The 13,149-nt window shown below is 40.6% G+C and overlaps 1 non-coding gene across 1 annotated transcript; it reads right to left on the minus strand.

Annotated features, from left to right (window-relative positions):
• Window positions 1-261: 261 nt before the first annotated feature.
• LOC138989293 (U6 spliceosomal RNA) lies at window positions 262-366 on the minus strand. The gene has a single exon (XR_011465530.1). It is a non-coding gene; the product is annotated as a U6 spliceosomal RNA (small nuclear RNA).
• Window positions 367-13,149: the final 12,783 nt, after the last annotated feature.

Consider the following 13,149-nt stretch of genomic DNA (forward strand, 5'->3'; position numbering starts at 1 on the left):
CTTTTCCAATCTAGGTTCTTTTTACTTCTTTTTCTTCTCTCATTTCCATGACTAGGAATTTCAAAACTATATCGAATAGCGGTGAGAATGGGCACCCTTTTCTTGTTCCTGATCTTAGAGGAAATGTTTTCAGTTTTTCACCGCTGAGAATAATGTTTGCTGTGGGTTTGTTATATACGACCTTTACTATGTTGAGGTATGTTCCCTCTATGCCCACTTTTTGGAAAGCTTTTTTCATAAAGGGGTGTTGAATTTTTTTGTTTTAATGTGGAATGCTTCACAAAAGTGTGTGTCATCCTTGCACGTGGGGCCATGCTAATCTCTGTTTCATTTCAATTTTACTATATGTGCTGCCAGAGCCAGCACCGGGTGTTGACTTTTGTCTAAAGCTTTTCCTCCATCTCCTTTAAAGACTCTTTATGTGGATATTACTAATTCTACTTTAGTCTTCATAGCTCTAAGCTTTTCACATTTTATCCTTTTGCTGCCTTTTGGGGAATTGCCTTATCTCAGTTTTCTTGCAATTCATCTTTAAAGTATCTGCCTGTTACTACCCTGATCCACTATGTTCTTTATTTTGACTGCGTTATCTTCGTGTCTAATATTTCCATTGGGCTATTTAAATTTTTTTTCTGTTCTTGTTTCATTTTATTCCTTATCTCGTAAAGAATATCTATCATGCCTAATTTAAAACATTTCTGTTCATTCCAATAATTCTTCTTCAAATGATGTATGTTTTCTAGTTTGTTCACTTAAAAGAAAACAGATGTTATACTCCTCAGATGCCTTGTTCATCATTTTGAGCTTGTATGTCCTTGCTCTTCGGGGGTTACCAGCTGTTCTTTATGGTAATGAACATTGGAGAGGGGATGAGGACAAGTCCCTGGTCAGTGCCAGTAGCAGCAAACTAGGAAGGGGAGAGGGGAGAAGCCCAGGAACCATAGTGCCCTCACCAATAATTCCTGCTTGCTCCATCCTCTGGGACTGCCTTGGTGGCTAAGATGGTAAAGAATCTGCCTGCAATGCAGGAGACCTGGGTTCAAATCAGGGAGATCCCCTAGAGAAGGGAATGGCAACCCACTCCAGTATTCTTGCCTGGAGAGATCCAAGGACAGAGGAGCCTGGTGGGCTACAGTCCACAGGGTCACAAAGAATAGGACACTGAGCGACTGATGCTTCTATACAATTCCTGTTTTGAAACATCTTATGCAAGGGGTTAATATCTTGCCTGGCCAAGGTGGGTGGTTTTAGTCAGTTCAGTTCAGTAGCTCAGTCGTGTCCGACTCTTTGCAACTACACGGACTGCAGTATGCCAGGCCTCCCTGTCCATCACCAACTCCCAGAGCTTACTCAAACTCTTGTCCATTGAGTCAGTGATGCCATCCAACCATCTCATGCTCTGTCATCCCCTCTTCCTCCTGCCTTTAATCTTTCCCAGCATCAGGGTCTTTTCAACTGAGTCTGTTCTTCCCAGCAGGTGGCCAAAGTATTGGAGTTTCAGCTTCAGCATCAGTCCTTCAAATGAATATTCAGGACTGATTTCCTTTAGGATTGACTGGTTGGATTTCCTTGAAGTCCAAGGGATTCTCAAGAGTCTTCTACAACACCACAGTTCAAAAGCATCAATTCTTTGGTGCTCAGCTTTCTTTATTGTTCAACTCTCACATCCATACATGACTACTGGAAAAACCATAGCTTTGACTAGATGGACCTCTGTTGGCAAAGTAATGTCTCAGCTTTTTAATATGCTGTCTAGGTTGATCATAGCTTTTCTTCCAAGGAGCAAGTGTCTTTTAATTTCATGGCTGCAGTCACCATCTGCAGTGATTTTGGAGCCCCCCAAAATAAAGTCTGTCACTGTTCCCATTGTTTCCCCATCTATTTGCCATGAAGTGATGGGACCAGATGCCATGATCTTAGTTTTCTGAATGTTGAGTTTTAAGCCAACTTTTTCACTCTCTGCTTTCACTTTCATCAAGAGGCTCTTTAGTTCTTCTTCACTTTCTGCCATAAGGGTGATGTCATCTGCATATCTGAGGTTACTGATATTTCTCCTGGCAATCTTGATACCAGCTTGTGCTTCATCCAGCCCAGCTTTTCTCATGATGTACTCTGCATATAAGTGAAGTAAGCAAGGTGACAATATACAACCTTGACCTATTCTGTTCCCAATTTGGAACCAGTCTGTTGTTCCATGTCCAGTTCTAACTGTTGCTTCCTGACCTGCACACAGATTCCTCACAAGGCAGGTCAGGTGGTCTGATATTCCTATCTCTTTCAGAATTTTCCATAGTTTGTTTTGATCCACACTGTCAAAGGCTTTGGGTAGTCAATAAAGCAGAAATAGATGTTTTTCTGGAACTCTCTTGCTTTTTCTGTGATCCAGCGGATGTTGACAATTTGATTTGGTTCCTTTGCCTTTTCTAAATCCAGATTGAACATCTGGAAGTTCATGGTTCACCCTGTTATCCACTATCTTGGATCCCTTGTAGCATCAGAGAAGACAGCCTCCAGGATTATAATCCACAGACCTGTGCTTTGAAGTGTTGAGGATGGGTGGTGCTATCTATTTTCAAAATTTCTCTACCATAGCTGGGTTTGTACACTGCTCTGACATTTCCTCTTGGTGATCACACATGGCCTCAGTGATTGCTACTGATAACTGTGATATACAGTCAAGAAAAGAGTCTCTAAAGACAAATTGAGCTGAGGCAAGAACAGAATTTAAAAGGCTTTCCTACAGCCTATTCTCAATACATCCCAGGTGGCTCAGATGGTAAAGAATCCACCTGCAGTGCAGGAGACCTGGGTTTAATCCCTGGTTGGGAAGATCCTCTGGAGAAGGGAATGGCAACCGACTCCAGTAAATCAAGTAAATCAAATTATCCTGCCTGGAGAATTCCATGGACAGATAAGTCTGTTGGGCTACTGTTCATGGGATCGCAAAGAATTGAACAGGACTTAGCAACTAATGTATGTATTCTCTCACTTCTCATTCCTGGGCTTCAGCTACCCAACTCTCACTCAAGTCATTTATGGTGAACATCAGACTCTGGGTTTATCTTATCCTTTTATGTTATTGATTTATGCAATCTGTGTTCTCCTCAAGCATCTGTAGTTTTTCTAGAGCTGATTTTGGAGGATGGAGCCAGCAGCTTGTCCTATATTAATTCTTGGCAGGGACCAGGTCTGTCTTGCTCTTTCTTCTGCCATAGCCCTGCCTCCATTAATAGCTGTTCAGGGAGGAGGCTAATGTTTGGGAGCAAATTCAAAAGCCAACCTGTGTTCATTCTGTGCAAAGAAAATCATTCAGGCAGCTGGGAAACCCTGTTCATTCTCTTAGTAGGGACCAGGGACCTCAATTTGACAGTAGCATTTAGTAGGAAAAGCTCCATCCTTTTAAAATTTTCCAAAAAGACATCTGGGAAGTACATTTAAAAGTGGATGGAAGTTAAGCAGCTCTGTTGTGATGAAAGCCACTTTTGGTCAATGAAGTGTAGGGTTCAGTTCAGTTCAGTCACTCAGTCGTGTCTGACTCTTTGTGACCTCATGAACCACAGCATGCCAGGCCTCCTTGTCCATCACCAACTCCCGGAGTCCACCCAAACCCATTTTTACAGTTTAAGACACCATCAGTTGTGTATTCTATTAACTGCAGTCAGACAGATTCCTAATGAAACCAAGTCTATCTAATAAGTAAATTAAAGCATGTTTCCTTCAATCCCCATCTTGATTTAATATGCTTAGTAAGTTTTTATCACAAATAAAATGTCAGCTGGTCATCACAAGTCCAAATACATGAACTTTTACCTTTTCACAATATTTTCATTTTTCCTTTGGATACTCCATTTTGCTGTAGGCAGGACTGGTTTTGTGGGAAAATGTTTTGGGCAATATTCTAGAACTTCTGTCTCAGAACAATGCAAGTCAGAATGGTGTTCCAAAACCTTGTTTTAATCACACTGAAATTGCTGACATAAATATAATGGTAAAAATACATAATAAACATATTTATTTGTAACATTATCCTTATTAATAAGAGGAATTGTATTTTCCTCTGACGTGTTTTCAGATGCTGGTATGCAGCATCTAATGCTTTTCTTCATTGGGGTCTAGTTGATGTTAATATTGTATAACTTTCTGGGATACAATAGACTGATTCAAAGTTTTAAAGGTTATATTCCTTTAACAGTTAGTATAAAATATTGAATATATTCCCCGTGTTGCACTATATATCCTTGTAGCTTATTTATTTTATACATAATAGCTTGTACCTCTTAATCCCCTCCCTCACGTTGGCCCTCCCTCCTCCTTCTTCACTGGTAAATGTGAATTTGTTTTCAACATATCTGTGAGTCTGTTTCTTTTTTGTTACATTCACTAGTTTGTTATATATATTTAGATTTAATATTTAAATGATATCATACATTGTATGTCTTTGTCTACCTGACTTATTTCACTTAGCATAATGCCCTCCAAGTCCATTCATGTTGTTGCAAATGGCAAAATTTCATCTTTTTTTATGACCGAGTAATAGTCTCTTCTTATATATACCACACTTTCTTTATTCATTCATATGTCAATGGACCACTAGATAGTTTCTATATCTTGTGTATTATAATAATGCTGCCATGAATGCTGGAGTGCATGCATCTTTTGGAATTAACTTTTGAGTGGGGTTTCTTCTAGATAAATACCCAGGAGTGGAATTGCTAGGTCATATTGTGGTTCTAGGTCATATGGCATCATTGACTCAATAGACATGAGTTTGAGCAAACTGTGGGAGGCAGTGAAGGATGGGGAAACCTGGAGTGCTGCAGTTTGTGGGGTCACAAAGAGTCAGACAAGAATTCATGACTGAACAATGACAACAATAGTAGTTCTATTTTTACTGTTTAAAGAAACCTCCATACTGTTTTCCACAGTGGTTGTGCCAATTTACATTCCCACCAGCAGTGTACAGAGGGTTCCCTTTCCTCCACATCTTTGCCAACATTTGTCATTTGCAGCACCTTATACTTTTTCTCACTCTGATGTAAGATGCTTGTTTCAAAATTCAAAGTATAGGGCTTGTGCTTATCGATTTTGAGCCCCAAGACAGCTAAGCCTCTACTTTCAAATTCTGAGTATATTGGGGCCTTGGGTGGGAAGAAGAGGTATAGAATCTGAAAGACGGAATTTTGAACCAGCAGTATGAAAAGTCTGTTTAATCGAGAACTTTGATGTGGGATTTCATGGATCAAGAGATCGTATAGAAAATCACTGTGAGTAACAAATATTTATTGCCATATATAAGAAATTTATCATAGATAATGTGTGAATTCATGAGATTGTTTCCTGTCATAGTAAACTCTCTTTAAGTTACTCTAGATGTTCTTAGTCTCATGATGATTGACTTTGTCTTCTATTTAAATTTATGCAAAAGTTATATCTCAGTATTTTTTTTAGTGAAAAAACAACAACAACAATAACATTCTCCCTAGTCTCATACTCTTATTTTTCCTGGGTTTTGTAACTTAATATAACCTATTTCTCTGAAAATATTCCCTCTCCAAGTTATGTTTTAGACAAAAACCATCAGAGTACCAACCTAATGATAGATTTCCAGATAAGTTTGAACAACTGAAACATTAGTTTCTAGAAACATTTCGCAGACTTCTTTGGTAATGAATTTATGGCTTCTGATACCTTTTCCTCACGGTTTATATATCTAAAATAAAGTACCACTAATGCCATAAAACTGTCCAAGATACACCAAAAAGAAACCTGTGTGCCATACTACATGCAGTGTTTAGTTGCTCAGTCGTGTCTGACTCTTTGAAACCCCTTGGACTGTAGCCCACCAGGCTCCTCTGTCCATGGGGATTCTCCAGGCAAGAATACTGGAGTGGGTTGCCATGCCCTCCTCCAAGGGATCTTCCCAACCCAGGGATCGAACCCATGTCTCCAGCATTGCGGGTGGATTTTTTTTTTTTTAACCATCTGAGCCACCAGGGCTTCCACTCAGGAAGCCCTGAGTGACATGGTAGGCAGAATTCTAAGATGACCACCCAGCCCTTCCCCCTGCCATGACACCCCTTACTGTTGTACAGGCATCAGTTCAGTTCAGTTCAGTTGCTCAGTCATGACTGACTCTTTGTGACCCTGTGGACTGTACCACGCCAGGCTTCCCTGTCCATCACCAACTTCTGGAGCTTCCTCAAACTCATGTCCGTTGAAACTGTGATGCTATCCAACCATCTCATCCTCTGTCGTCCCCTTCTCCTCCCACCTTCAGTCTCCCCCAGCATCAGGGTCTTTTCCAATGAGTCAGTTCTTTGCATCAGGTGACCAAAGTATTAGAGTTTCAGCTCCAGCAAAAGTCCTTCCAATGAATATTCAGGATTGATTTCCTTTAGGATTTACAGGTTGGATCTCCTTGCAGTCCAAGGGACTCTCAAGAGTCTTCTCCAACACCACAGTTCAAAAGCATCAATTATTTGGTGCTCAGCTTTCCTTATAGTCCAACTCTCACATCCATACATGACTACTGGAAAAACCATAGCTTTGACTAGATAGACCTTTGTAGGCAAAGTAATGTCTCAGCTTTTTAATATGCTGTCTAGGTTTGCCATAGTTTTTCTTTCAAGGAGCAAGTATCTTTTAATTTCATGGCTACAGTCACCATCTGCAGTGATTTTTGGAACCCAAAACAATAAAGTCTGTCACTGGTTCCATTGTTTCCCCATCTATTTGCCATGAAGTGATGGGACCGGATGCCATGATCTTAGTTTTCTGAATGTTGAGTTTTAAGCCAACTTTTTCACTCTCCACTTTCACTTTCATCAAGAGGCTCTTTAGTTCTTTACTTTCTGCCTTAAGGGTGGTGTCATCTGTGTATCTGATGTTATTGATATTTCTCCTGGCAATCTTGATTCCAGCTTGTGCTCCATCCAGCCTGGCATTTTGCATGATGTACTCTGCATATAAATTAAATAATTAGGGTCCCAATTTGGAACCAGTCTGTTGTTCCATGCTGGTTCTAACTGTTGCTTCTTGACCTGCATGCAGATTTCTCAGGAGACAGGTAAGGTGGTCTGGTATTCCCATCTCTTGAAGAATTTTCCACAGTTTGTTGGGTTCTATACAGTAAAAAGCTTTGGTGTAATCAATAAAGCAGAAGTAGAACTTTTTTCTGGAATTCTTGCCTTTTACATGATCCAAAAGATATTGGCAATTTGATCTCTGATTCCTCTGGCTTTTCTAAATCCAGCTTGAACATCTGGAAGTTCACAGTCCACATAATGTTGAAGCCTGGCTTGAAGAATTTTTAGCATTGCTTTGCTAACATGTCAGATGAGTGCAGTTGTGGGAGAGTTTGAACATTCTTTGGCATTGCCCTTCTTTGGGATTGGAATGAAAACTGACCCTTTCCAGTCCTGTGGCCACTGCTGAGTTTTCCAGATTTGCTGGCATAATGAGTGCAGCACTTTCACAGCATCATCTTTCAGGATTTGAAATAGCTCAACTGGAATTCAATCACCTCCACTAGCTTTGTTCATAGTGATGCTTTCTAAGGCCCACTTGACTTCACATTCCAGGATGTCTGTCTCTAGATGAGTGATCACACCATCATGATTATCTGGGTCATGAAGATCTTTTTTGCATAGTTCTTCTGTGTATTCCTGCCCCATCTTCTTAACATCTCTGCTTCTGTTAGGTCCATACCACTTCTTTCCTTTATTATGCCCATCTTTGCATGAAATATTCCCTTGGTATCTCTAATTTTCTTTAAGAGATCTCTAGTATTTCCCATTCTATTGTTTTCTTCTATTTCTTTGCATTGATCACTGAGGAAGATGTTCTTATCTCTCCTTGCTATTCTTTGGGACTCTGCATTCAGATGCTTATATCTCTCCTTTTCTTTTTTGGCTTTCACATCTCTTTTCACAGCTATTTGTAAGGCCTTGTCAGATAACCATTTTGCCTTTTCGCATATCTTTTTCTTTGAGATGGTCTTGATCCCTGCCTCCTGTACAATGTCACAAACTTCTGTTTATAGTGCTTCAGGCACTCTGTCTATCAGATCTAGTCCCTTGAATCTATTTCTCAGTTCCACTGTATAATCATAAGGGATTTGATTTAGGTCATACATGAATGGTCTAGTGGTTTTCCATACAATCTTCAACTGAAGTCTGAATTTGGCAATAAGGAGTTCATGATCTGAGCCACAGTCAGTTCCTAGTCTTGTTATTGCTGACTCTATAGAGCTTCTCCATCTTTGGCTGGAAAGAATATAATCAGTCTGATATCGGTATCTGATGTCCATGTGTAGCGTCTTCTCTTGTGTTGTTGGAAGAGAGTGTTTGCTATGACCAGTGCATTCTCTTGGCAAAGCTCTATTAGCCTGTGCCCTGCTTCATTCTGTACTCCAAGCCCAAACTTGCCTTTTTTTCCAGATATCTCCTGAGTTCCAGGACTTTTGTGTTCCAGTCCCCTATGATGATAAGGACATCTTTTTTGGGTATTAGTTCTAGAAGGTCTTGTAGGTCTTCATAGAACCATTCAACTTCAGCTTCTTCAGTGTTACTGGTTGGGGAATAGACTTGGATTACTGTGATATTGAGTGATTTGCATTGGACACTAACAGAGAGCATTCTAGTGTTTTTGAGATTGCACCCAAGTACTGCATTTCAGGCTCTTTTGTTGACTATGAGGGCTACTCCATTTCTTCTAAGGGATTCTTGCCCACAGTAGTAGATATAATGATCATCTGAGCTAAACTCACCCATTCCTGTCCATTTTAGTTCACTGATTGTTAAAATGTTGATGTTCACTCTTGCCATCTCCTGTTTGACCACTTCTAATTTGCCTTGATTCATGGACCTAACATTCTAGGTTCCAATGCACTATTGCTCTTTACTCATTGGACTTTACTTCCATCACCAGTCATACCCACGACTGGGTGTTATTTTTGCTTTGGCTCATCTCTTCATTCTTCCTGGAATTATTTCTCCACTGTTTTTCCAGTAGCATATTGGGCACCTACCAACCTCGGGAGTTCATCTTTTAGTGTCATATCTTTTTGCCTTTTCATACTGTTCATGGGGTTCTCAAGGCAAGAATACTGAGGTGGTTTGCCATTCCCTTCTCTAGTGGACCACTTGTCAGAACTCTCCACCATGACCCATCCATCTTGGTGGCCCTACATGACATGGCTAATAGTTTCATTGAATCAGACAAGGCTGTGGTCCATGTGATCAGTTTGATTAATTTTCTGTGATTGTGGTTTTCATCCTATCTTCTTCCCTGGTGGCTCAGAGGCTAAAGCATCTGCCTGCAATGTAGGAGACCTGGGTTCGATCCCTGGGTAAGGAAGGTCCTCTGGAGAAGGAAATGGCAACCCACTCCAGTATTCTTGCCTGGAAAATCCAATGGACAGAGAAGCCTGGTAGACTACAGTCCATGGATCACAAAGAGTCAGACATGACATGATTGCTTGCTTGCTTGCTTTCTGATGGATAAAGATAATAGGCTTATGGAAACTTCCTGATAGGAGAGACTGACTGAATGGGAAACTGGGTCTTGTTCCGATGGGCGGGGCTATGCTCAGTAAATTTTTAATCCAAATTTCTGATGGGCAGGGCTGCATTCCCTCCCTATTATTTGACCTGAGACCAAATTATGGTGGAGGTAATGAAGTTAATGGAAACGTCCTTCAAAAGTTCCTGTCCACGCAGCTGCACTCAGTGCCCCTGACCCTGCAGCAGAGCACTACCTACCTGTGCCTCCACTGGAGACTCCTGGACACTCACAGGCAAGTCTGAGTCAGTCTCTTGTAGGGTCACTGCTCCTTTCTCCTAGGTCCTGGTGCACACAAGTTTTTTTTTTTTTTTTTTTTAATTTTATTTATTTATTTATTTTACTTTACAATATTGTATTGGTTTTGCCATACATCAACATGCGTCCACCACGGGTGTACACGTGTTCCCCATCCTGAACCCCCTCCTACCTCCCTCCCCATACCATCCCTCTGGGTCATCCCAGTGCACCAGCCCCAAGCTTCCTGTATACTGCATTGAACCTGGACTGGTGATTCATTTCTTATATGATATTATACATGTTTTAATGCCATTCTCCCAAATCATCCCCCTCTCCCTCTCCCACAGAGTCCAAAAGACTGTTCTATACATCTGTGTCTCTTTTCCTGTCTCACATACAGTGTTGTCATTACCATGTTTCTAAATTCCATATATATGCATTAGTATACTGTATTGGTGTTTTTCTTTCTGGCTTACTTCACTCTGTATAATAGGCTCCAGTTTCATCCACCTCATTAGAACTGATTCAAATGTATTCTTTTTAATGGTTGAGTAATACTCCATTGTGTATATGTACCACAGCTTTCTTATCCATTCATCTGCTGATAGACATCTAGGTTGCTTCCATGTCCTGGCTATTATAAACAGTGCTGCGATGAACATTGGGGTACACGTGTCTCTTTCAATTCTGGTTTCCTTGGTGTGCATGCCCAGCAGTGGGATTGCTGGGTCGTATGGCAGTTCTATTTCCAGTTTTTTAAGGAATCTCCACACTGTTCTCCATAGTGGCTGTACTAGTTTGCATTCCCACAAACAGTGTAAGAGGGTTCCCTTTTCTCCACATCCTCTTCAGCATTTATTGCTTGTAGACTTTTAGATCGCAGCCATTCTGACTGGCATGAAATGGTACCTCATTGTGGTTTTGATTTGCATTTCTCTGATAATGAGTGATGTTGAGCATCTTTTCATGTGTTTGTTAGCCATCTGTATGTCTTCTTTGGAGAAATGTCTATTTAGATCTTTGGCCCATTTTTTGATTGGGTCGTTTGTTTTTCTGGAATTGAGCTGCAGGAGTTGCTTGTATATTTTTGAGATTAGTTGTTTGTCAGTTGCTTCATTTGCTATTATTTTCTCCCATTCTGAAGGCTGTCTTTTCACCTTGCTTATAGTTTATTTTGTTGTGTAGAAGCTTTTAATTTTAATTAGATCCCATTTGTTTATTTTTGCTTTTATTTCCAATATTCTGGGAGGTGGGTCATAGAGGATCCTGCTGTGATGTATGTCGGAGAGTGTTTTGCCTATGTTCTCCTCTAGGAGTTTTATAGTTTCTGGTCTTATGTTTAGGCACACAAGGTTTTGATTGTGCCCTGCGAGAGTCTGTTTCCCTAGTCCTGTGCAAGTTCTGTAATCAAATCCCACTGCCCTCTGAAGTCAAAATCTCTGGGGGCTCTCAGTCCCTTTTCTAGATCTCCAGGTTGGGAAATCTGTTGTGGGTCATAGAACTTTCTTGACAGTGAGATAATTTCTTTGGTATAGGCATACACTTGAGGTATTGCAGGTTCAGGGCCAGAGCACCATAATAAAGTAAATACTGCAATAAAGTGAGTCACATGATTTTTTTGATTTTTCTGTGCAAGGGTTATATATATATTATACTTTCAGCTTGAAAAAAGATCCTAGAAAGAGCAGTGCATGCATGCTCAGTCACTCACTCTTGTCCAACTCTTTGTGACTCCATGGACTGTAGCCTGCCTGACTCCTCCATCCATGGAATTTTCTAGGCAAGAATGCCGGAGTGGGTTGCCATTTCCTACTCCAGGGGATCTTCCTGACCCAGGAATTGAACCCATGTCTCCTGTGGCTTGTGCATTGGCAGATAGAATCTATACCACTGCGCCATCTGGGAAGCCCTATACTTTGGTCTGTTAGGTGTGAAAAAGCATTATGTTTAAAATGCAATGTACATACCTTAATATAAAATATTAATGCTTTATTGCTTAACAGTGCTAACCATTTCTGAAACTTCAGTGAGTTCTAATCTTTTTGCTGGTGGAGAGTTTTGCCTCAGTGTTAATGGTTGCTGACTGATCAGGGTGGTGGTAGCTGAAGGTTGTGGGGTGGGGGGGGGGGTGCTGTGATAATTTCTTTTTGGTGACTGCAGCCATGAAATTAAAAGACGCTTACTCCTTGGAAGGAAAGTTATGACCAAGCTAGATAGCATATTCAAAAGCAGAGACATTACTTTGCCAACAAAGGTCCATCTAGTCAAGGCTATGGTTTTTCCTGTGGTCATGTATGGATGTGAGAGTTGGACTGTGAAGAAGGCTGAGTGCCGAAGAATTGATGGTTTTGAACTGTGGTGCTGGAGAAGACTCTTGAGAGTCCTTTGGACTGCAAGGAGATCCAACTAGTCCATACTAAAGGAGACCAGCCCTGGGATTTCTTTGGAAGGAATGATGCTAAAGCTGAAACTCCAGTACTTTGGCCACCTCATGCGAAGAGTTGACTCATTGGAAAAGACTCTGATGGTGGGAGGGATTGGGGGCAGGAGGAGAAGGGGATGACAGAGGATGAGATGGCTGGATGGCATCACTGACTCGATGGACGTGAGTCTGAGTGAACTCCGGGAGTTGGTGAGGGACAGGGAGGCCTGGCATGCTGCGATTCATGGGGTCACAAAGAGTTGGACACGACTGAGTGACTGATCTGATCTGATCTGAGTTTATTTACCATATTATATTAGTTTCAGTCACATAACACAATGATTCAAAATGATATCTTAAAATAAGAAAACAGTGAAATTTTCTGCATTGGTTGATCCTTTCACGAATGATTTCTCTGTAGCATGCAGTACTGTTTAATAAGCATTTTACCCATAGAAGAAATTCTTTCAAAATTGGAGTCAATCCTCTCAAACCCTTGTGCTATTTTATCAACTAAGTTTATGTCATAGTCTAAATCCTTCATTGTCATTTCAATAATCTTCACAATAATCTTCACCAGAAATAGATTCCATCTCAATAAACAACTTCCTTTGTTCGTCTAAGAGAAGCAACTCCTCACCCATTAAAGTTTAATGCTGAGACTGCACACATCTTCAGTAACTCCTAATTCCAGTTTTCTTGCCTTTTTCACCACATCTACAGTTATTTCCTCCAATGAAATCTTGAATCAAAATTGCCTATGAGAAATCAACTTCTTCCAAACTCCTAGTTAATGTTGATATTTGCACCTTTTCTCATGAATCATGAATGTTTTAATGGTATCTACAATGGTGAATATTTCCAGAAGGTTTTCAATTGACTTGGCTCAGATCCATCAGAGGAATCACTGTCTATGGCAGCCATAG

The sequence above is a fragment of the Bos mutus genome, chromosome 9 (assembly GCF_027580195.1).
Source record: "Bos mutus isolate GX-2022 chromosome 9, NWIPB_WYAK_1.1, whole genome shotgun sequence".
NCBI lineage: Eukaryota > Metazoa > Chordata > Mammalia > Artiodactyla > Bovidae > Bos > Bos mutus.